Source organism: Myotis myotis, unplaced genomic scaffold (assembly GCF_014108235.1).
Source record: "Myotis myotis isolate mMyoMyo1 unplaced genomic scaffold, mMyoMyo1.p scaffold_m19_p_7, whole genome shotgun sequence".
Lineage (NCBI taxonomy): Eukaryota > Metazoa > Chordata > Mammalia > Chiroptera > Vespertilionidae > Myotis > Myotis myotis.
In genome coordinates this window covers 86775172-86801504 of record NW_023416379.1, presented here as the reverse complement: position 1 = coordinate 86801504, position 26333 = coordinate 86775172, and the positions used below count along the sequence as shown (strand labels likewise).

The following is a 26333-nucleotide window of genomic DNA, read 5'->3' as shown; positions in this document are numbered from 1 at the left end:
TCCATACGGTCAGCTTCAGCACAGCAGTTCTTCCAATGTAGTTGCAACTGATCCTCCCAACCCATTGGCCTGGGTTGCGCCAACATCAATCAAGGCTCAACTATAATAGGACAGTGCACAGAGCTCACACAGGGGCTCACCTGCAGTGCTCAACTCTGGTGACTGGAGAGGCTGAGCCCCTGGGGCCTACAGGACACCTACTACACATGGCCACTCTACCAAGTCCAGGAGACATAGCAGATCTACCTAATACACAGAAACAAACACAGGAAAGCAGCCAAAATGTGGAAACAAAGAAACATGTCATAAATGGGGAAAAAAGAAATATCCAGAAAAATAACTAAATGAAATGGAAGCAAGAAAACTACCAGATACAGAGTTCAAAACAATGGTTATAAGGATGCTCAAAGAACTTACTGAGTACTTCAAGGAACTTAGCGAGAATAGCAACAACAACAAAAAAGGACCAGTAGGAAATAAAGGATACACTAACTGAAATAGAGAATAATTTACAGGGAATCAACAGTAGAGTAGAGGACGCCAAGAATCAAATCAAGAATTTGGAATATAAGGAAGCAAAAAACACCCAATCAGCAAAAAAGAAAAAAGAATCCAAAAATATGAAGTAATGTAAGGAGCCTCTGGGACAACTTCAAGCATACCACATTCACATCATGGGGATGCTGGAAGGAGAAGAGAGAGCAAGAAATTGAAAACCTAAATAGTGACAGAAAAAGTTCCCTTACCTGGTGAAAGAAATAGGCATACAAGTCCAGGAAGCATAGGGAGTCCCAAACAAGATGAACCTAAAGAGGGCCACACCAAGACACATCATAATTAAAATGCCAAAGGTTAAAGACAATGATATAAAAGCAGCAAGAGAAAAGCAACTCGTTGCCTACAAGGTAGTGCCCATATGATTGTCAGCTGATTACTCAAAAGAAACTATGCAGGCCAGAAGGGAGTGGCAAGAAATATTCAAAGTGATGAAAAGCAAGGACCTACAACCAAGATTACTCTACCCAGCATAGCTATCATTTAGAATTGAAAGTCAGATAAAGAGCTTCACAGACAAGAAAAAGCTAAAGAGGTTCATCAACATCAAACCATTATATGAAATGTTAAAGGGTCTTCTTTAAGAAGAAGAAAAAAAAAGATAAAAAATACGACCAATAAAATGGCAATAAATACATATCTATCAACAACTGAATCTAAAAATCAAAATAAGTGAACAAACAGAACAGAAACAGACTCATAGATACAGAGAACATTCTGATGGCTGCCAGATGGGAGGGGGGGTGGGGGGATGGGTGAAAAAGGAGAAGGGACTTAGAAGTACAAGTTAGTCATAGCCCATGGATACGGACAATAGACAGGTGAAGGCTTGGGATGGGGTGGGAGATAGGTGGAAGGGGGGTAGAGGGGAGAAATGGGGGGCATCTGTAATACTCTCAACAATAAAATAAAAAATATTTTAAAGCAATAAATACAAATACTTTTTAAAATTGGTGTCTCTCTCCATTATAAACTTATGAACAAAAATAGATACAGAGGCAGAGCTGCCTCAAACAGACTGTCAAACTTCAGTGGGAAGGCCGGGGAGGGTAGGGGGGCAGAATGGGGGGGGGGGGGTAAGAGATCAACTGAAGGACTTATATGCAGGGGATTGTCAAGGGTGGGGGAAAAATGAGACATATGTAATACCCTTTGTAATACTTTAAGCAATAAAACTAAAAAAATAAAAAATAAATAAAATTGGTGTCTCTCACATGGATCTCTCTCTCTCTCCCCCTCCCTCCCTTCCTCTCTCTAAAAACCAATAGAAAAAAGATTCTCAGGTGAGGATCAACAACAACAAAAATTATCATTATTGTTGTTAAAACACTGAGCAGAAAATTACATTTTTAGAAAAGACTTATACCTCTCCCAAACTCACAAATCCCCGGCAGCTGATTCTTTTTTTTTTTTTTTTTTTTTTTTTTTACAATCCCTCCAGGAGAGTTTGTGTCATTCCTCCTCTCACTCACTCATTCATTTATTCCACAGGTCCTTATTGAGACTCTGTGAAGACACTCCTGGGGCCAAGGACAATAATACGGTGGCAAATGAGACAGTTCCTTTCTTTTAAAGAGAAAAAATGGCCCTAACCGGTTTGGCTCAGTAAAGCATCGGCCTGCGGACTCAAGGGTCCCAGGTTCGATTCCAGTCAAGGGCATGTACCTTGGTTTCGGGCACATCCCCAGTGGGGAGTGTGCAGGAGGCAGCTCATCGATGTTTCTCTCTCATCGATGTTTCTAACTCTCTATCCCCCTCCCTTCCTCTCTGTAAAAAATCAATAAAATATATTTTAAAAAATCAATAAAATATATATTTTTTAAAATAAAATAAATAAATCAAGAGAAAAAAATGTCCTAGGGGAAATAAAATGCGCTTTGCTTTCCTTCTTAATAATTTACCTTTACTTGATTCTTTAATTAACTCAAGCATGTAGGTTTGGGGCTTTGACTCATCATGTGGCCAGAAAGTTCTCTGAAATCAGGAATTGAATCTTCTAGTTTTTTGGTATCTAAGTAGACGCAGAACATATGCCAGCTATCCTGGTGTAATTATTAGTGCTGTACCTTTCTCTCTAACGTGTCCCCATTTGGAATAACAGGTGTTGGTGAGGATGTGGAGAAAGTGGAGCCCTCATACGCTGCTGGTGGGAGTGTAAAATGGTGCAGCCACTTTGGAGAACAGTCTGGCAGTTCCTCAAAACGTTAAACATACTTGCCATGTAACCTAGCAATTCTACTCCTGGGTATATACCCAAGAAAAATAAAAACACATCCACAAAGACACTTGTATTCAAATGAAAGAGCATTATTATTATTATTCATACTAGCCAAAAGTGGAAACAACCCAAGTGTCTGTTAACATATGAACAAATATACTGAATATAATGTGGAATATCCATATAATGGAATGTCATTGAAGTCATTCATAAAAAGGAATTACGTACTGAAGCATGCTATAACATTTATAAAAAGAAATGAAGTACTGAGGCATGCTACAACATGAATAAACCCTCAGAGCATTATGGTAAGTGAAAGAAGACAACCAAAGACCACACATCGTGATTCCATTTATATCAATTGTTCAGAATAGGCAAATCTATAGAGACAGAAAATAGATCCGTGGTTGCCTCGGGCTGGGGTGGTGATGGTAATGGGGAGTGACTGCTAATGGTTACTAAGTTCCTTTTGGGGGTGATGAAGATTTTCTAAAATTAGATGATGGTGATTACTGCACAACTCTAAACATACTAAAAGCCATTCAGCTGTGTACTTCATATAGGTGAATTCTATGTTATGAAAATTATATCTCAATAAAACTTTTTAAAAATCATTCCAGTCTGGACAATAAATTATATGGTCATTTTCTACCTATTGAAGCTTTAACATGAGTCACTGAGAGAGCGCAGGTGCTTTTGAGTTAGAACTAGGGCTGAATTACACCTCTACCACTTGTGTGACCTGGGGCATAATTAACTGATTCCTCACCTGCAAAATAGAGTCGCAGTGCCTGCCTCAGAGGCCTGTTGGAATGTAAGCAAAATAATGCATGGAAAGTACTAGGAGCCCCCCAATCCTATGTTCAAAGTGCTCAACTTTTATTTGTTATTTTTTTAAATATATTTTTATTGATTTCAGAGAAGAGAGAGGGAGAGAGAGATAGAAACATCAACGATGAGATAGAATTATTGATCGGCTGCCTCCTGCATGCCCCACATGAGGATCGAGCCCACAACCCAGGCATGTGCCCTGACTGGGAATCGAACCGTGACCTCCTGGTTCATAGGTCGATGTTCAACCACTGAGCCACGCCGGCCAGGCAAAGTGCTGAACTTTTAGTAGATATTCAGAATGCATGGATGGACCAATGGATGGAGCAAGCCTGATGCCACTCAAGCCTGAGAGCAGACTGTACCCATTCCTGTAAACCAGATGTTCCCCTTAAAAAGGAACTCAAGCCCGGCCAGCGTGGCTCCGTGGCTGAGTGTTGACCTATGAACCAGGAGGTCACTGTTCGATGCCAGGTCAGGGCATATGCCCGGGTTGTGGTCTCGATCCTCAGTGTAGGGCATACAGAAGGCAACCGATCAAGGATTCTCTCTCATCATTGATGTTTCTATCTCTCCCTCTCCCTTCTCTCTGAAATCAATAAAAATATATTTAAAAAAACAAAAAGGAACTCAAGAAGAAGCAGCGGACCAAGTTCAATGTTGCTGCCCATTCTGCTTAGTCATTCAGTCCCCCACTAGCATTCTCAGCCCAACTGTGTGCCCAGGCCTAGGCTGAGCTTCCTGGAGAATAATGGGGGAGAAGTCAGGATCCCTACTCTCAGGAGTTTCCCCTCAGCAGTGGGAGGCTGGGCACGTGCAGAGGAAAAAAGCTCCCACAAAGGCCGTGTAAACAAGCCCAGGATGCTGGGAGCACCCTTGGTCTGAGTGCCTCTGAGCAGATAACCCAGACTAGGTCAACGGTGTGCTCCTCCTGAGATGGGGCCTCCACCGCCCACCGCCAGACGCTGAGGTGCGTCAAACAGTCCCAGCGATGCCTTCATCAAAACACGCATCCCCAGGTCCCACCCTGGCTCCTCTTTCCTTCACCGGCCTCTAGAACTACAAACATCTGCCAGGCCTTAAGCCAAGGCCCGTGTTTTCATACTTCAGAGACTGTTTTCTATTCCTTCAGCCTCAGCTTTCATGTTTCTCCAGTTCTAACCTCCACGGCTCACATCCCCACCTGGATGTCACAGATGCTGGCGCACAGGATGCTGCAAACCTGCCCCTCCTCTTCTGTATTATGTATCCGTTAACCGTGATCCACTGGCATCCAAGCTAAAAATGCTGACATTATTCTGCCTGCTCCAAATGTCCACATTAACCTGGAAGCAGGCCCTGTCAACTCTGTTTCCAAAATGTCTCAGGAACCTGGCCCCTCCACTCTCTGCTCAGGTGTTCCCGTCTAACACTGGGCACTACCCTCTCTTCTCACTGGTTTCTTTACCTCCATTCTCCCTCTTCAGCCCACGCTCCCCACCGCTGCCCAAGCTCTCCTTCAAAAACCTCGGGAATGCACACGTGCCTTCTTTGCTTCTTAAAACCTTAAAATCCCAACGTCTTCAGGATAAAATCCTGACTCCTTATCTGAAAGGAACAGGCAAAGTCTGCCATTTAAAATTTTTAAAAGGCTGCCATGATCTACCTTACATTTTCCCTGGAGCCTTATCTCTCCTCCCCCAACACATACACCTTCCTTATACCTATATTCCAGGTCCACTGACTGGTCCAACATTGATGCTTCTGCTCAGCTCCCACTCTTCCTTCTGCCTAAAACACCCACCCCACCTCTCTTGAAAAGTTGCTTCATGTCCCTCAAGGCCGGCTCAAACACCACCTCTGCAAAGATGCTCGCCTCCGTTCCTCCTGCGTAAGTTTGAAGGAAAGTGTGCAGTGAGATGCAGTGGTTGTCCACAGAGGCCTCCCTGACTACTGACCAGTGCGAGGGAATGGGCCTTTGCCAAGACATCGTATCTCAGGGTCTCGCCCTCAGCTTTGCAGGAGAAGCATGCGTTTTGAGGCTGCCTGGAGAATAGACACAATCTACTTGCCTCCAACAAAAGCCACAGAAAGAAACAGACAAAACAGAAAAACAGAGGCAGCCAGTGAATCTGAACACCAAGCCAGCCAATCAGCACTGCCACCAGGGAGGGTTCCTTAACCTGGGAAGCCAAACTCCAAGCTGGGGATGAGAGCCAGCTCGCCCTCAGCCAAGGCACCTGCTGGGTCCCGCAAAAGGCCGTGTAAAGCAGCTGTTCTCAACCTTGGCTGCACATTAGAATCACCTGGGAATCTTTTTAAAATCCTGATTTCTGGGCCTCAAAGAAACAGAATTTCCGGAGGATGAGGCCCAGAAATCAGGATTTTAAAAAAATTCCCAGGTGATTCTAATGTGCAGCCAAGGTTGAGAACCACTGGTGTAAAGTAATGCTAACAGTTGTGTCAGGTGTTACAGAACCTGAGTTTGAAATCAAGGTCTGCCGCTTATTCTGTCTGTGACCTTAGACAACTTTCCTAGACTCTCGGTTTCCTCATCTGTCAAGTGGAGCTAATGATCTCTGTCCTGGCTACTCCCTCTGCCTGACCCACCCTTCCCCTAGATACCCACACACAGTGGGGCCTTGACTTACCAATGTCCCGACAAACAAGTTTTTTCAGATACCAGCTGTCTCTCTGCTGATTTATTGCATTGAGTTGATAGAGTAATTTGAGTTAACGAGCTCGGTCTCAGAACGAATTAAACTCGTAAGTCAAGGCCCCACTGTAGCTCCTTTCCCACTTCCCCTCTGCTCAAGTTTCACCTTTTCAGAGAGGCTTTTCCTAACCTTCCCAGGTAAAGTAGGAATACCTCCACTCGTCTCACACTCCTCATCCTGCCCTATCCCTAGTGCGTGGACCAGGGCTTGACCAGAGAGAACTGTTCAATAAATGTGGTAGAATGAATGAGTAAAGCATACCTACCACGTAGAGTTGTGAGGATGTTAAGTGTTTAGAACTGTGCTTGGCCCACACCGAGGATCCATAAACGTTAAGCTTTATTAGGACAGCCTCCTACTGAGAGCCTGCTGCGCGCCCAGCACCTGGAGATGCCCTAGGGGAGTTGGGAGTTTTGAGTCTTGTTGGAAAGACAGAAGGAAGCCTTGGGAGAAAGGCGCCTGCTCCAGCCCATGTGTGAATGTGTGCATACGTGTACGTGTGTGTGTATGTGTGTGTGGTCTTCTCCCAGGAAAGACTTACTTATGCTGCAGCGAGGCATGAGAAGCTGGCATACTTGGTGTGCGGTTCAGCACTGCCACCAGGGAGGGTCAGGGTGTAAGACAGGAGGGTGGCAGGGACGGGGCTGGACAGGAAGGCAGGCCACATCATGAAAGGTCTGTGGCTGAAAAATTTGAGTAGTGCTCTGAAGGCAACCAAGAGCTATTAAGGGTTTTAATATGGACCAGCATTTGGAGTTTAGGAAGGAGGAAGTTGAGAAAGGAGTTAAGAGGTTCTTGCAATAACCTAGTGAGAAAGTCAGAGAGCAGCTCGTGACAAAAGAAATGCAGGAGCCCTGACCGGTTTGGCTCAGTGGATAGAGCGTCGGCCTGTGGACTTCAGGGTCCCAGGTTCGATTCCGATCAAGGGCATGTGCCTTGGTTGCGGGCACATTCCCAGTAGGGGGTGTGCAGGAGGCAGCTGATGGATGCTTCTCTCCCATCAATGTTTCTTACTCTCTATCCCTCTCCCTTCCTCTCTATAACAAAATCAATAAAATAAATTAAAAAAGAAAAAGGAAATGCAGGAAACAGAATCACTGGACCTCGGTGCCGTTTGGATGGTGGTGAGGGGACAGCCCAGGATGGTTCTGGCTTCAGCAGTTTGATGGAAGGTGTTTCTATTTCCTCTGATCAGGAAGAACGGATTTAGAAAAAAAAAAAAAGATGCTCTATTTCACATGCTGCTTTTAACGTGCCCACAGACATTCAGGTAAAGTCCCACAGCAGCTGGACATAATAAACGGCACCATGACCACCAAGTTCCTACTGTGTGCTTGGGATGCCTAGTGTCTCTTTTCATCCTCACAACACTCATCCCAGGAAGGCATCACCATCCCATTTCACAGCTAAAGAAACTGAGGCTGAAACAATAATGTAACCTCTAAGGTCCACAGCCAGCCAGGGGCCCAGCTGGGCTGTGAACTCTGGTCACGTGTGACGACAGCCTTCCCTCTCCCCGACCTTAGCCTTGAGGCCTGGAGTCTGGACGTCAGGAGTGTGCACCTCTAGAAGTCCTCGGGGCAGGCAGCTGAGCCCCGCCAGGGAACGTGGGAAGAGGGGAATGCGGAGGACACCGCATTTAAGGGGGTAGAGGGAGAAAGTGACTGGGAAGGAAACAACAGCCAGAGAGGTCGGGGAGCGAACGGAAGGCCACGGAAACTGGATGCCAGAGCACCAAGCTGCCAGGGGTCGGCAGGACGCGGACCCCTCCCTCAGCCCAAGCTGTGTCAAACTGACAAACGCCAGCTCCCTCCACCCCCGCTGACGCATTCTTTCTTTAGATATGTTAATAGAGGGCATGGGTTAAGGTCGAGCTGGAGCTGGGGGGCCTTTGTGTCTCTTTAAATCAGTTTGCATAGCTTTGCTCTGACCTGTGATGTATCGATTTTATAGTTTACATCAGGGCAGACTATCCTACTTTCAATTTCTGGGAAGGTTCTCCCAGGCTGACCTCCTGCAGTGTGGGATGCGGCAAAATACATCAGGCCTTTAGATTCAGACCCAGGTTCAAATGTGAGCTCTGCTGTGTGACCCTGGCCAAACCGAACTGCTTAAACCACAGGTTCTTACCCTTCTTTAAAAACAAACAAACAAGGTGTATGTATATTGATCTTAGAGAGAGAGGAAGAGGGAGAGAGATAGAAACAGCGATGAAAAAGAAACATTGATCTGCTGCCTCCTGCATGCCCTTTACCGGGGATTAAGCCCGTAACCCAAGCCTGCGCCCTGACCCGGACGTTACTTACTGATCCCTTACTGAAGGCTCCGGAATCACACACCTGGGTTTGATTCCAGCTCTGCCACTTATGACCCAGGTTCTTACCTTTCAAATAGGGTGGCTATGAGGGCGAAAGAAATGTACCTAAAACAGCTAGTTGATAGTACGTGCTGCTATTATTACCTTGTCTCCACTCATTGCCTGCCTTCATTCCTGAACACTTGGCTAGATTTTCATTCGGATGTCTTGTTCATTCCCAGACCTGGAGGTTAGAATCCCCAGAAGTGGGGCTGAGGTTCTGTATGTTTATCCCCAGGTGATTTTGAAACATCCAGAGCTAAGAACCAGAAGCCAAGAATTACTTTCTCCTTCCCCTGCAGCCTGTATATCTTCATACCGAATGTATCACTTTATCAGTGAACTCTCTTAGGAGGCAGGACTCTCTATCCTATGACTCGAAATTCTCAGAGGGCCACCCCCCTCCTAGAATGAATGGGGTTATTCCCAAATCAACAATCTATTGAGTCATGCCTCTTCATCCATCACAATAATCTCATTTTCAGAGGGCAACCCAGAGCTTCCTAATGTATTCATTTATTCACTCATTTGCAGTTGCCCCCTTAAGCTCTCTACCACATGAATAATTGAGAATTCAAGTCAATTCTGGGGTGAAACTAGAACAAATAAGAAGAGAAAAAGTTTAGCTCGAGTTCACCGAGTCTCCTCCAGGTATGAGTAACTCTTCCATAAGTAATAATAACAAGAATAATAACAGTTACATAGCAATTGTAACTGACTTTGAGTCAGGCATTGTTCTAAATGCTTTACATTAATTATGTTAATCCTCTAATTCAACAATTTGCAGCCGGTGTGCTGCAAGAATTTTTTAAACATGCAACACCTGACTATTTAGTCAGGGGCACTGACCTCTTTTCCCTTAGATCAGCGGTTCTCAACCTGTGGGTCGCGACCCCTTTGGGGGGGGTTGAACGACCCTTTCACAGGGGTCGCCTAAGACCATCGGAAAACATATATAATTACATGTTGTTTTTGTGATTAATCACTATGCTTTAATTATGTTCAATTTGTAACAATGAAATTGGGGATCACCACAACATGAGGAACTGTATTTTAAAGGGTCGCGGCATTAGGAAGGTTGAGAACCACCGCCTTAGATTGTCAAATAAATAAATGACAACAATCAACATAACAATAGCCCTCTGGTGTGAATGAATCAAAATTATACCAATTTTTTTTCTGTCAGATCACCGCAGAATTTTAACAATTAGTCTGTGTATGCGTGTGATGAAAAGGTTGAAAATCACTGCTCTAATTTATAGTTATTCCTACTTTACAGAGGAGGAAACTGAAGCACTGAGGGGTGGAGTGACTTGCCCAGGTTCACACACCTAGTAAGAGGCAGAGGCAAAATTTAAACCAGGTATTTGGGGTCCAAGATTAGGATTTTACTATTTAAGGGCAAACTAAGGAGAGGGGCTGGCAAGCCCCGGGTGGCCCAGAATCAGAGGCCACCGAAGAAGAAGGCCTGATGCTGTCCCCCGGCCTGGGGGTCAGAGCTGACCACAGGCATGGCTTCCTGGGTTGCCTGGAGGAGGAATGAGAGATATGAAAGGGAAATTCCTCCAGGAAAAGAGAACATTCTTGAGGTTTTGTTTTTTTCCCCTTTGGCCTCATCTCTGATTTCAGACCCAGGGTTTCTTTGCTGAGTCATGGAGGACATTTTGAAAGGGGTGGGGTGGTGCAGGAGTGTCACCTCCACACTCCCAGGGCAACAGAGCCCCCAAGGCTGGGCACTCTGGGGGCCTCTTGGGGGCCAGATAACACCTGTTCTAAAAACAGTTCACCCAGAGGAATCGGATTCTACTGCTCTCTTCCTCATCTCCCCTGAGTCTCTTCAATGAATCAATAAGAACATCAATGGATGCTTGGATGAACAGTCAAGTAAATAAGTGACTAAACAGATGTTTACTGATCCCTTACTGAAGGCTCTGGAATCAGACACACCTGGGTTTGATTCCAGCTCTGCCACTTACAACCCCAGGCAGGTGCCAGAGCCTCCGTTTCTTCATCTATAAAATGGAAATATTTGTTCCGGTCTGCAAGCTTGGGGTGAGGACCAAAGGAGGTAGAAGCTCTTGGCACACAGTGGGCCCTGCATAAATGGCACCTCCTGCGTGCCAGGCATTGAGAGGGGCTGGAAATCAAGAGGAATAATCTCAGCCTCTAGGACAGTGGTTCTCAACCTTGGCTGCACATTAGAATCACCTGGGAATCTTTTTAAAATCCTGATTTCTGGGCCTCATCCTCCGGAAATTGTTTTTTTGTTTTGTTCCTAATGTTGTGGCCCCTCCCCATAACAAAGAAACAGAATTTCCGGAGGATGAGGCCCAGAAATCAGGATTTTAAAAAGATTCCCAGGTGATTCTAATGTGTAGCCAAGGTTGAGAACCACTGATCTAGGACTTCCGTGGGAGGGGAAATAGTACCGCACACCAATAGTTCCTAAGGCTAAGGACGGAGAAAGGAAAAAGGACCAACTGCCAAGCTGGGGTGGGCACATCAGGACGATCCTGCTAAAGTCTGCGTCCAGGGCTTCTGACAATCACCTGAGCAGAATCACCAAGAACTTCATGAAAATACAGACTCCCATTCAGCAGCCCTGGGTGGGGCCCAAGAGTCTGCCTTTGTGCCACCTCCCACAGCATCTGCAAGGCCTCCGGACACACCTGGAGTCCACAGCCAGGCGGTTTTAAGGGTTCTCATTCACAGACTTATTACACTTTGCATCCATTTTAGGGTGACCTGCTCAAAGTTACTTGCTCCACCTGCGAACTAGGCAGCTACCTGAGCACCTCCAACACCTGGTGGTTCTAATGCGTGATTCCAACACCCGCTAAGGTTCAGATCCTTGAAGACGGCTGTTTGCTTCCTCCAGCCTTCACCTTTCCAGGCCCGATCATTCAAACGCTTCAAATGTTTTCCTATCTGGTATTTTGTAATGAATTCCCTTTAAGAGGTCATAGGTTTATAAGAAAGGAGTTAGTTATGAATCTTTTATTTTTTTAAGCAGTGTATTTTTATTGATTTTTAGAGAGGAAGGAAGAGGGAGAAAGAGAGAGAAGAGAAACATCGATGTGAGAGAGAAACATGAACTGGTTTCCTCCTGTAGGCCTCCGGACTGCGGACCGAACCCACAACCTGGGCATGTGCCCTGACCGGTAATCAAACTGGTGATCTTTTGGGCAACGGATGACTCTTAACCAAGTGAGCCATACCAGCCAGGGCAATTATGAATCTTTTATTAATAGAAAACCTTTTCATTCCATGAGGGGAAGCTTTACTGGAAAGGATGAAAAATTTTTGCTGATTTGACACAAAATACTAATATCAAAGAAGATCACATTTACCTGACAGCAAATAGGTAAGAGGTCTCACCAATTTAAAGATGATTCTAGTTGAATCACTATAACAGAGAACATAAAATGCCCTAAAGTCTTAGGCTCATATATGGAAGACATTTTGATGGAGGTTTTCCCAAATTTGACAACTATCCTGATATTTATATGCCATCACCAATAATAACTTATGTAGCTGCAATAATCCTTTCTATATCATCAATAATTTTAAAACTTCCAGTCAACCATGCTGGAGGAATACTGGGTTATCTTTTTAATTTTATATGTGGAAAATATTATAAAATCATTGTCATATGGGATACAACCAAAGAGGATGCAACCAAAAGATAGAGGAAACAGGTGTTAGAGAGGAGTGTCAAGCCGTTAACATAGATACAGTATTATGTTATTTTCCTGGGTTTTATGATGGTTCTGCTTTAACATATTTTCTAATATGTTGTGATTTTATTAAAAAATCTAAATAAATGTTCACTTTTGTATCTTTTATATTTGTGATTTTATACTGTTTTTCTCCAAGAGGGCCTCTAACATTGCATAAGCTTTAGACCAGGGGTGGGCAAACTTTTTGACTCGAGGGCCACAATGGGTTCTTAAACTGGACCGGAGGGCCGGAACAAAAGCATGGATGGAGTGTTTGTGTGAACTAATACATGTTAACACTGCTGCTGGTGAAGGAGCGGAGGGGAGAGCAAGAGAACCCTCTGCTCTTTCGGCTCCGAGGGCCGGACAGAACAGCCGAACGGGCTGGATCCGGCCCGCAGGCCGTAGTTTGCCCACGGCTGCTTTAGACCCAACAAAATCTGAATCTACCCTGGGCACACCAGAAAGCACAGGCTTCAGGGTCAGACCAGGGCTCACATCTCATCTCTACCACTCGCTAGCTGTGTGCTGTGTAGCCTTTGACAAATTACTTAACTCCCCTGAACCACAGTTTTCTCCTCTATCTAAAATGGGGCGGTAATATCTATCTGGCAGGCTTGTCTGAGGATTAAATAAGATTCTGCATGTAAAGTGGTATGTGACCATCTCAATGACTTTGTGGTAAAGAGACAATTGAGGTTCCTTTGAGGTCACAGAGCTGAGAACAGCGACTTTAGAAAGAATCTGGACTTCAAGTTTAGATGAACAATCCTCATTCCTCTCTATCTCCCACCCCTTTCAAGACAGACAGTAAACAGCAATCCTGTGCTATCCCTGAGCCCAAGCCAACCTAACCCCACCCTCACTCTTCACCAAAGACAGGGAACAGAGACTTTTCCCACGGCCAGCACAACCCATCGCCACGTGGGGAAAGTGAAATGAACACCCCTCTGGCAGTGCCTGTCAGAAATAATGAATCAGATGAAATTAAGAAATACTTGGTCTTTTGTTGAAATAATAAACTTGGTTTTGTGTTCTCCTTTTTCCACCAACTCAACCGACCCCAAGCTTCTCTTCTTTCCACAAACGTGTGCCAGGTTCTTTACAAGCATTCTCTCATTCCATTCTCACAGTGGCCCCACATAAGTACTTATAACCCCACTGTGTGGATAAAGACGCTGAGGCTCAGAAAGGTGAAGCATCTTGCCTGATAGGAATTCTGATCTATCAGACCCAGGTCCTTAATCATTAGGCCACACTGGCTTCCTGTCAATCGCCCCTCGTGTATGTTGCTGTGCAATGGAATTGGGACTTAGGTGCTGGAGTGGGGAGTGGACAGTCAGAGGATCCTTGTGGTTCCCTATCTCCCCTAAGCCCTAGTGTTGCCCAGCTGTGCCAAACTACTCCTGTTTTTCCTCAACCTCCCTTCTGATCCATGCTTTTACTCCCAGTGCTCCCAGCAGAGTAGAGCTAAAAGCTGCTTGTTTCTCGAGGAGTCATCAGGTAGGCATCAGAAGACCCCGATTCTAACCTGGTTTGGCCACCATCTCGCCCTTAGGCAAGTTGGTTGATCTCTCTGGACCTCATTGGCCACACTTTAAAAGTTAGGTTGGAAGGAGGTACTTTCAGGATCCTCTGCAGTTCCAACATCCTCTAAGTGAGCCTCTCAGGTGTACATACAATGCAGGCCTCTGAATGTGTTCTTGCTGATTTTCTGAAAATCTCCCCACCCCCACTTTACAGCATCCTGTTTCTAGTGTATCACGAAGGCTGCAATATATACAGGGTGATTAGTATGATGTGACTATAAAGTTTAGAGTGACATGGCTCTGAATCCTGGCTCTACCAGGCCCTGGCTCTACACAAGTTGGTCAAATCTTCATCTTCTTGAAGTCTCCTTTTCCTCCTCCATAAAATGGTGGTTTCATCATGGCCCCCATCCCATAGAGCTGCTGTAATGATAAGAGAGATGAGGTCTGAAAACGTGCTCAGTTCCATGCGGAGGGCTCAGTGAATGAAGGCCATTCAGGTCATTACCACACATGACGTCCTTAGGCCTCCTCATCTGTTTGTGACCTGGGATACAGAACCTCAAAGGGATAACCTCAAAGGAAGACTGAGGTGGAGAGGGGCAGAGGGGCACGGGACATGCGAAGGGCAGATGGAGGGATCTTAGGTCCACATAGCTGATCTGGGGAAGAGAATGGGCTCACTCGTTGCCCAGTCCCACCCAAACATGACTACCCAATGTCCATGACATGTCAATAAGATGACGCTAGAGAACACTAAAATATCCAAAGTGTGAATTACAGAATATTTCTGAAATGCTGCCTAAATTTTCTATTGCACAGGCACTGCCAAACCCCGGGCTAAAGCAGAGTCTGTTCTTTCTTTTCTTCTCTCCACAATGGCCCCCTTCCCAATCAGAATTTCATTCTCCATTCAAGCTCTCAACTTGAAGCCTCCAATCCTTCTAGCCTCTGAGAGCTCAGCCCATCTGCTCCAAATCCTTTAAAACAAATAAACTAATCAACCAAGCAACATTCCTACCATTTCTCTCTCTTAAAAAATCTTGGTCTTTACTTATAATAGTGAAAAAATTAAACCAACCTAAATGTCCAACAATAAAGGCTTCATTCAATAAGTTGTAACCCTATAATAGAATACTATACTATAAAAGGATAATATGTTATGATAGAATAATATACTATGATGGAGTATTATACTATATTACATAGAATATTATACTATATATTACAATTTAATATTAAAAGCAACCAAAGATGTCAAGTAAAGTGGCGGTTACCATTGTGGGTCCTGGAGTTGGACTGACCAGGTTTTAACACCCAGATCCACCACATACCAGCTGTGTGACCTTGACAAGTCCTGCCTTAGGTGTGCAATGACAGTGATAATAAAGAGGTCTGACTCTGTTGTCAGACTTCCTGGCTGGTTTAAATCCTCGTTCTGTCACTTCCTAATAGCTATACTTGGACAGTTCAATTAAAGCCTTCTGTTCCTCAGTTTCCTCACCTGTAAATTAGGATCTACATACAGGGATTTTTGGGGTGAGAAATAAATAACACATGTTAACCCTTAGAGCAGTACTCAGCACAGCTAATGTGACACTACCATTTCCCCACCCCCACCCCCACCTCTAACCCCCCAAAGAACTTCTAAATGTACACGCATATCCAAGTCACGTAGAGCATGCCACCTTGGAGAGGAGCACTGAGCTACTCCAGATGTGCAACATCAACCTGCATCCCGCTCAGGTGGGCTCTTGGCAGGGTTGCCTGTCATCAGCAAGAACTGGTTAACACGTTAAGGGCCCAGTCAGTCACCGGTGACTGACACTATACGTTCCGTCCGGAAGACAAAACAGGCCTGGCGCTTATCCTGTTAAGCAGGCACTAACAAGAACAGCTGGGGCTTGTTGGGGGCTTAGTTTAGTCTGCTGGAGAAACAACAGCCTGACTTCAGTGTATAGTGAGTCACGTGATGGTGTGCACTTCCCTTGAGCTTAACTGGAAACTCACCCGCTTTCTGCAGAGGGTTCCTCATGGAGGGTCCCAAGTGCCCTCGTTGCCACTCAACAACAGCCCGACTTAGCAGGGGTCACAGAGCGGCAGCCACCTGTTGAACCACAGCACGGTTCAGTTCCCATCTTAGTTCTTCTTGGCACTACTACCAACTCAACCCTTAAAAGGGGGCTGTGTGGTGGGGGGCCAATCTGCTATTTTTCTTGAGCCTAACTGTCAATTCTCCCTGGTTCTTGGCTTCTGACAGAATGAGGCAAACCATAGGGCACGTTATATTTTTCAAAGGGCTTTATACACACATGATCCCATTTGAAAATGGCGATCATCATCTACATGTATATAATGTTAACCATTTTAGAAAATGCTTTCTCCTCCCCTAATTCCATCTTCACAAGAACACTGGGAGCTGAACTAGAGAAACTCAAGCCAGAAGAGGTCTGGGGCATTGCCTGGGGAGGTGACTCCAAGGCCTCACCAAGGATACCTCATGCTTGGGCCTACCTCCTCAGCCTCTCAGGCTCCAAAATAGGACCTGTCTGCATGTCCAGAAGGGCCTCTACTTCTGGGGAGACTCAAGGTAACCACGGCCCCCCACACAACGGGGCATCTCACACAGCCACGTATAAACAGACAGTGGGAGACACAGCTGCTGAGTGGACAGGACAGAGGCCCCTGGGCCCCTGGCCAGCACATGCTCCTACAGGCCCTTCGCCAGGGGCAGCCAGAGGGGAATCAGAAGGGGACTTGCTGGGTAGGGGACTGGAACTAAGGGAGGCGGCTCAGTGCTCAGTGTCGGGGGCACAGGCCAGGAGAGGCGACTCTTTCCGCAGCAGGAAAAGCGCCAGGCCACGCCAGGCCACGCCAGGCCACGCCAGGCCACACCAGGCCACACCAGGTTACCACGCTTGCCTCTTTTTAACAGTATCCAGAGCTATTGGATCTTTCTTTGTAGATACATATGTTAGTTTCCTGGTCCAGCGACAATCAGGCCTCATTGGTCTCAGAGCCATTCTGTCTCTTTAAGGTAACTCAATCCTCTCTGGTTTGGTCTCATCGTCTGCCCCTGAGTTTTTCTTCTTCCTCGCTCTGGGTGGAGGTGAGGGAAGTAGTGAGCGATGCATCTCTGCCCTTGTTAGATGGTGGTCTTATTATTATTATTATTATTATTATTACCATTATTATTATTTTATAGATGAGGAAATTGAGGATCCAAAAAGTTATAACAAAACTGTCTTTCTGTCATCAGACGATACGCTTCTTAAGAAGAGATCCTCCTGGCCCACAGCACAGCGCTCCCCATCAGGAGCCTTCAGCATACGCTTGCCAATCTGAATGCAGAATATGTGAGGTTTAGGGCCCCCGGGCAGCTGCCCCTAAAAATGACTGGCTCCCTGCCAGGAGGGTATCTTCAAAGAACTGTACAAGCTCCGCAGTGACAGAGCTGTATAGATCCATTCCCATCTTTAACCACTTCCCCATCTAAAAGCTCACATTTGCAGCACAACTCCCTGGATGTGGGGTCTAGGCTGGGCCCTGAAATGAGAGAGGCTCCAGGCCAGGGTGGATTCAGAAGTACCTACTTCAGCCTAACCAAATTATTCACTTTCCCCACAACCCTACTTCCCAGAAACTTACACCTCACAGACCAATAAAATTTCCCCCCAAAACCTAAAAACCAAAAAGTAAGGCTATTACCAAGTAAGGTTATTGGGGAAAAAACCTATAGTCTATATATAACGTATTTCATAAAATAAAGAATACCTGAACACCAAGTCCTTAGAGAGGGCTCAGAATAAAGGACATTACCTTTAGTGGAAAGAATTTAGTTACATAAAAACCCAGTACATCATCTGAGAGAACTAGCCTGGAATCACAGTCCTACACCAGCCCCCCGCTCCCCCCCATCCCTGTAGCACTTGGCACTTCTTCAATGATGATAGCTCACACTACCTGAGACAGCTCATCTATTTTCAAAAAACTTGACTAAGATTTTTTTAATATTATTTATTATTATTTTTTAAAAATATGGAACGCTTCACAAATTTGCGTGTCATCCTTGTGCAGGGGCCATGCTAATCTTCTCTATATCGTTCCAATTTTAGTATATGTGCTGCCAAAGCGAGCACCAGATTTTTTAAAATGTTTAACGTATAAATATATTATAAAAAATTAAACTGTTAGGGATAATGCTTTAGGAACCTGTTTCTATCCACTCCGCCCCATTATATATGCTGTATCACCTTCAGCTGAGGCCAGATTCCTGGGAGTAACTAGAATAATAGCTAATACACTGAGCACCTTCTATGAGCTGAGCACTGTTCTAAGTGGTTAATATGCATTCACTCAGTTACTCCTTAGATCAACCTTATGGGGTTAAGTACAATTATTATTCCCATTTATAGATTTAAAAAAAACATAGAGTAGTATGCCCAAGGAAGGGGCCAAGTTCAGATTCAAATCCCAGCAACCTGGCTCCAGAGCCCATACTCTTAACCGCCACACTTGTTTGTGCTAAAGCTTCCTTACATATCCAACTGGAAGGCAAAAAATATACTTTCCACTTCCTTCTCCCTCCCATGGCCCTTGCCCCAGTTCATCCTCTCCTTCCCTTTCTACTGCACTGAACCTAACCTATATTCTTGCCTCCATTCTCTCTATCCAATGTACTCCCTCCAGTCTTGCACATATTTAAGTTTAATCTAAAATTATTCTCGCCGAAACCGGTTTGGCTCAGTGGATAGAGCGTCAACCTGTGGACTGCAAGGTCCCAGGTTCGATTCCGGTCAAGGGCATGTACCTGGGTTGCGGGCACATCCCCAGTGGGAGATGCGCAGGAGGCAGCTGATCGATGTTTCTCTCTCATCGATGTTTCTAACTCTCTATCTCTCTCCCTTCCTCTCTGTAAAAAGTCAATAAAATATATTTTAAAAAATAAATAAATAAAAAATAAAATTATTCTCATTATAAAAGTAGTTATGGCCCTAGCCGGCTTGGCTCAGTGGCTAGAGCACCAGCCTGCAGACTGAAGGGTCCCAGGTTCAATTCCGGCCAAGGGCACATGCCTGGGTTGCGGGCTCCATCTCCAGTGTGGGGTGTGCAGGAGGCAGCCAATCAATGATTCTCTCTCATCATTGATGTATCTCTCTCCTTCTCCCTTCCTCTCTGAAATCAATAAAGAAATATATTTTTTAAAAAAAGTAGTTATGCTCAATTAAAAAAAAAAGCAAATATAAAGTAGAGAGAAAAAAAACCCCAACCTATTCATAGCCTTACCAACCACTGAAACCATCTCTATGACACATTTTGATAATGTTCCTTACAATCTCTTTTTCTAGTACACAAGCCATTTTTTTAAAACATGAGATTAAAAAAACACACACAACTTGGCTCTAATCATATTATAGGTAGAATTTTAGTGAAAATTATCTTGAGCATTTTTCGTGTTATTAAACATATTTACATTGTCAATGTAAACTTAAGCTCTGATCATACTAGTTATTGCTCAAAAATGTTCAATATCTCACCCCATGCCTATCAAATAAATTTCAAATTCCTTAGTGTGACATTAAGGTTCTCTGTAATCTGCCCTAACTGGTTTGGCTCAGCGGATAGAGCGTCAGTCTGCGGACTCAAGGGTCCCAGGTTCGATTCCGGTCAAGGGCATGTACCTTGGTTGCAGGCACATCCCCAGTGGGGAGTGTGCAGGAGGCAGCTGATCGATGTTTCTAACTCTCTAGCCCTCTCCCTACCTCTCTGTAAAAAATCAATAAAACATATTTAAAAAAAAAAAAAAAAAAAAAGGTTCTCTGTAATCTATTACAGTGTGTTTTTGCTCCTATTTTCCATACCCTAGCCCTGTCTCAACATGTATTCTTAACAAATGGGATCTCCATTGCTTGAATACTTCCTGTACTTTTTCCACACCCCCTGGGTCTTTGCTGACCCACATGATCTAGATTTTAGAGCACACACACAATTTTGATTGGTTTATGCTTAAAGTGAACTCTTATTTCACACACAAACCTATTCCCACCCTCTACCCCAACCCCAAGCTCCACCATCATTTGCTCAGGGCAAAAATCTTTTCTTAAATTTTTATTTATTGATGAGAGAAAGAGAGAGAGGGAGGGAGGGACAGACAGAAAGAGAGAGAGAGAGAGAAATAGAGAGAGAGATTTGTTGTTCCACTTATTTATGCATTCATTGGTTGCTTCTTGTATGTGCCCTGACCTGAGATCGAACCCGTAACCTTGGCGTATTGTTATGAGGCTCTAACCAACTGAGCTACCCGGCCAGGGCCTACTCAGGGCAAAAACTTGGGAGTCATCTTTGAGTCCTTTCTTTCTCCCACATCCCACATCCAATCAATCAGCAACTCCAGTGGGTTCTGCCTTGGAATATCTATCATGAACTAAAACTCTTTTCAGCATCTGCCCCGTGACCCCTCAAATCCAAGCCTCTATTTCTCTATTCCTGGACCTCCCTGCTTCACTCTGCCCTTCACACAGACTGTTTCCAATGCAGCAGCCAAAGGTCTTTAAAAAACACAAATTAGAGCAAACCATTTCTTGCCTTCTAAGTGCCCAATGGCCTTCCATCACAATTAGAATAAAAGCCAAAATACTAGGCCCTGACTATCCCTTAGACCTCATTTATTACAACGCCCAACTTCTTTTACTCGCTCCAGCCACACTTGCCTCCTAGTGGTACCTCAACCTCAAGAATTAGATCAGGTTTTAACATCTTTTACCTGCTGTTTCCTGTGCTCTTCCTCCATAGCTGTGCTGACCAACATGGTGGCCACAGGTGTCTACTGAGCACTTGATACGTGCTTAGTCTGAATTCATATGTGCCTCTGAACGTAATATACACACTGGACCTCAAAGACTTAGTGCAAAGGGTGCAGAATATCACATAAGGAGTTTTTATATTGATTACATGATGAAGTTACATTTTAGATGTATCAGGTAAAATTAAATGCGCTATTAAAATTAATGTCGCCTGCCCCAGCCAGTGTGGCTCAGTTGGTTGGGTGTCGTCCCATGCACTAAGAGGTTGCTGGTTCAATTCCCAGTCAGGCCCCATCCCCAGGAGGGTGCGTGCAGGAAGCAGCCGATGGACGTTCCCTTCTCATATGGGTGTTTCTATATCTCTCCCTTTCCCTTCCTCTCTCTCTGGAAGTCAATATGACATCTTAAAAAAATAATAATGTCATTTATTTCTTTTTTTACTTCTTAAACGGGGCTACAAGAATATTTAAAATTACCTATGTGCATTTCTATTGGACAGAGCTGCCCTGGATCACTGGTTCTCCACCCTGGTTGCACACTGGAATCACCAAAGGGACTAAAGGGAACCCAGGGTGCCTGGGTTCCATCTCCAGAGATTCTAATTCAATTGGCCTATAGTGTGTGCTGGGCACTGGGATTTTTGAAAAGCTCCCCCAGGTGATTCTAATGTCCAGCCAGAACTGAGAATCACTATTGTCCTAGATTTTTCTACAGCTCCTCTTTCAGGCCTCAGCTCTCATGTCATCACCCCAGAAAGACCTTCCCTGACCAGCCCAATTAAAATGGCACCATCATGCCCAGGCATTCACTCTCTACTCAGACCCTGCTTTATCTTTCCTCATAATTGTTTCACTGTTAGATATTCTATTACACACTCATTTGTTTATGTGCTTATGGTCTGGCTCTCCATCAGAGCTTGTAAGATTCCCAAGGCAGAAAGTTGGCCTTATCTCTAGATAAATATTTTCAGCCTAGAACAATGCATAGCAAGAAGAAGTTGCTGAATAAACATTTGTTGAATGAATAAGTGAATGTTCAGGCCATGGACCCATGAAACTAAGGGCCCCAACTGCTGGAAGGAGTTACCAGCCATCAAGGTGGTCACTTCTCAGAGAGTCACCATAAGTAATGACCACACACGGGGCACCCCCTAGCTTTCCCTTTCTCTCATTTCCTCCCATACTCCTTCTCAGTTAAACCTCAACAGTGTAAATTTGGTAGGTTCCTGGAAGATGATTGGACAATAAGTACCAAACATTTTAAAAATATTTGTGTTCTTCTAGGAATCTAGTCTAAGGAAGCCAGAGTAGCATACAGATATTTACATTTATTTGGATAACCACCCAAGAGTACACAGAACATTAAAGATATGGAGAAATGCTCCCAATATTAAGTCAGAAAAAAAAAATACGAGTAGAAAAATGGTGAAAAAACACACACACAAGTAAAAAAAAACCTGGCTAGAAAAAATGATTCCTACTTTATTAAAATATTAATGTATGATGGAGGGCATGTTCTATCTCTTGATCTGGTACTCTGTGCTTGTCACATGACACCTGCGATGTGTGCTCCGGTTTTATGCTCAGAGAGGAATACTCTAAAACATTAGATTAGTCATCTACATAGTGGAAGTATCTGTGATTTAAATTTTTCTTTTCAAATGTTCTTTATTTTCTGTAATAACATGCTATATTTGTACAATTAGAAAAAATGAAACAACTTTTAAATCTTACTCCTATTAAAAATGATCATGCCTTATTACAGGTCTTTTGGAAGGCAACATATCAACAGATATCAAGGCCTTTAAAAATATTCAAATCAGACACAGAAAATGGTTGGAAAAATTCACAGCAAACCATAAACAGTGATCACTTCTGTAGAGTCTGTCTGGGGTAAGGGGGTGTTGGGAAACGTTTACTTCTATACTTAGTATATCTCTGTGCAGCTTATTTATTTAACAATGAGCATCATGAGAATCACACACACAAAATCACACCCTTGACAAGGAATCTCATCTCCAGATATCTATTCTTAAAAAAATTGTTAATAAACAATATGAATGGGCCTATGTTACAGAAATTGAATCAATAATCAATAATCTTCCCAAACGGAAAGCACCAGGCCCAGATGGGTTCACTGGTGAATTCTACCGAGCATTTAAGGAAAAAATTATACCAACGTTTTTATGATCTCTTTCAGAAGATAAAAGCAGAAGGCGTACTTCCCAACTTATTCTCTGAGGCCAGCATTATGCTAATACCAAACCCAGAAGAAACATTATAAGAAAAGTACAGACATAATCTCTCATGAATACAGATGCAAAAATCCTCAACAAAATATTAGCAAATTGAATGCAACAATGTACAAAAATTATACAACGTGACCAAGTGGGATTTATCCCCGGTATGTAAGGCTGGCTCAACATTCAAAAATCAATTACTGTAATCCATCACATCAATGGGCCAAAGAAGAAAAGTCACACGATGATATCAGTAGATACAGAAAAAGCATGTGACAAAATCCAACACCCACTCATGATATAGCTCAGCAACCTAGAAATAAAGGGGAACTTCCTCAACTGGATAAAGAGCACCCACCAAAACCTACAGCCAATATCATACTTAACTGTGTGAAACTTGAAGTTTTCCCACCAAGATCAGGAAAAGGCAAGGATGTTCCCTCTCGCCACTATTTTCAACATTGGACTGAAAGTCCTAGCTAATGTGCAATAAGACAAGAAAAGGAAATAAAAGGTATACAGGTCGGGAAGGAAGGAACAAAACTGTATTTGTTCACAAATAACATAACTGTTCATAAAGAAAATCTGAAAGCATCAACCAAAAAAATCTTGGAGCTAACACATGATTATAGCAAAATTATAGGATACAAGGTTAATATACCCAAACCAATTGCTTTCTTAGATGTAAGCAGGTAGAACAAGTGGAATTTGAAATTACCATTTACATTAGCACACCCGACCACCATGAGATAGTTACACATCCAACAAAATATGTATAAGAGCTAACTGAGAAAAATTATAAAACTCTGATGGAAGGTATTTTTTAAAAAACTAAGTCAACAGTCCTGGCCTGTGGCCAGTTGGTTGGAGTATTATCCTGTACACCAAAAGGTTGTGAGTTTGATTCCTAATCAGGGCACATACCTAGGTTGCGGGTTTGATCCCTGGTCAGGGCACGTACAGGAGGCAACCAATCTCTCTCTCAGAGAACAAAAAACAAAAAACCCACCAGAAAACAACCATATCCTCCAGTGAGGTGTTTTTTTTTTAAGTGAAAATTACAAACAAACAAACATCACATAAGCAAAGAAATATTCCATGTTCATGGATAGGAAGACACAATATTATCAAGATGTCAGTTCTTTCCAACTTGATTTATAGATTCAACACAATACCAATAAAAATCCCAGTAACTTATTTTGTGGATATCAACAAACTGATTCTCAAGTTTATATGGAGAGACAAATGACCCAGAATAATCAACTTAATATTGAAGAAGAACAAAGTCAGAGCCTAACACTACCCAACTTCAAGACAATATAGTATTTGTGAAAGAATAAATACATAGGTCAATGAAACAAAACAGAGAGCCCAGAAATAGATCCACATAAATATAACCAACTGATCTTTGACAAAGGTGCAAAGGAATACAATTGAGCAAAACTACTCTTTTCAATAAGTGATGCTGGACCAACTAGACATCCACATGTAAAAAAAATGAATCTAGACACCAACTTACACCCTTCACAAAAATTAACTCAAAATAGATCATAGACTTTAAATATAAATCGTAAAACTATAAAACTCCTAGAAGATAACACAGGAGAAAACCTAAATGACCTTGGATATGGTGATAATTTTGTAGATACAATGCCAAAGGCATGATCCATGAAAGAAAGAAGTGATAAGCTGAACTATATTAAAATGAAAAACTTTTGCTCTGTGAAAGACAACGTCAAGATAGCGAGGAGACAAATTACAGCCTGGGATAAAATATTTGCAAAAGAGACAACTGATAAAGGGCTACTGTCCAAAATATACAAAGAACTCTTAAAACTCAAGAATATGAAAATTAATAATCTGATCTAAAAATGGGCAAAAGTCCTGAAGATCTACCTCATCAAAGAAGCTATTCAGATGGCACATAAGACTATGAAAAGACACTCAACATCATATGCCATTAGGGAATTGCAAATTAAAACAAAAATAAGATACCACTTGTGTAGGAAAAACTTCAGTCTTCCTCCTGTATGTCTTTCTCCTTTACTCTCACGCTACCATATTCACAACACTTCTGACATGAGATCTGGGTCCCTCCACACACACACACACACACACACACACACACACACACACACACACATTAACCAATTCTGCAACACCAGCTGGGTGTCCTACAATTTAACCTAATTCTAACACTATCTACCTAGTGTCAGATCCCACAGGTTAAGGGCTCAGTCCTATGTGACTCTCCCCCACTCCAGATGCCAACTTACCCACAACGTCTGCCTGACTTGGCTACAAATCTGAGGTTCCCATGAACTGCTCCCCTTTGGATTCGATTAATTTGCTAGAGAAGATCAGAGAACTCAGAGAAACACGCCTACCAGTTTATTAAAGGATATGATAAAGGACACAGATGAGCAGCTAGATGAAGAGACCCATAGGGCAAGGTCTGGAAGGGTCTCTACTATAGGAACTTCTGTCTCCGTGAAGTTGGGGTATGTCACCCTCTTGGTACCAGGTGTGTCTCATCCACCTGAAGCTCCCCAAACCCTATACTATTGGGATTTTTAAAAGGCTTCCTCATGTAGGCATGATCAATTATCAACTCCATTTCCAGCCCCTCTCCTTTCTCTATGGAATGGAGGGATGGGACTGAAAATTCCAAGCTTCTAATCATGGTCTTTCTAATCCCTGTCCAGAGACCATTCAGAATCCCACTCAGAGTCACCTCATGAGAACAAAAGACACTCCTATCACCCAGGAAATTCCAAGGGCCCTGTCTCCGGAACTGGGGTCAAAGGCCAAATATTAGAACAAAGATGCCACCTGTGCTCTCATTGGTAAGAAAATCACAAGGGTTTTAGGAGTTTGTGTCAGGAACTGGGGGCAGAGACCAACATATGTTTTTTCTATTATTACACGCCTATGAGAAGGCCAGTATCCAGAAGACTGACACCAAATGCTGGTGAGGATGTGGAGCAACAGGGACCTTTGACCATTGCTGGTGGGAATGCAAAATGGCACAGCCACTTTGAAGACAGTTTGGCTTGGTGTATGCTTCCACTTGTTCGTAGCTTCCTCTGTGTCTTTCTTCGATGTCCTCTAGTTTTCCAAGTACAGGTCTTCTACCTCCTCGCTTAACTTTATTCCTAGGTATCTTATTTCTTTTGTTGCAATAGTAAATGGGATTGTTTTCTTAGTCCCTTTCTGGGAGTTCATTAGTATATAACAATGCCACTGATTTCTGGACATCATCCCATGCACCGAAAGGTTGCTGGTTTGATTCCTGATCAGGGCACATGCCCAGATTGCAGGCTCAATATCCGGTAGGGTGCATGCAGGAGGCAGCTGATCAAGGTTTTGCACTCCGATGGATGTTTT

At 43.6% G+C, this 26333-nt stretch overlaps 1 protein-coding gene and 1 non-coding gene across 2 annotated transcripts in view; both read right to left on the bottom strand.

Annotated features, from left to right (window-relative positions):
- The window catches only part of CCND3 (cyclin D3), a 91288-nt gene that overhangs the window by 15988 nt on the left and 48967 nt on the right, over positions 1-26333 (bottom strand). The window lies entirely within an intron of this gene.
- Positions 17937-18043, bottom strand: LOC118660930. Its single transcript, XR_004969094.1, has one exon. It is a non-coding gene; the product is annotated as a U6 spliceosomal RNA (small nuclear RNA).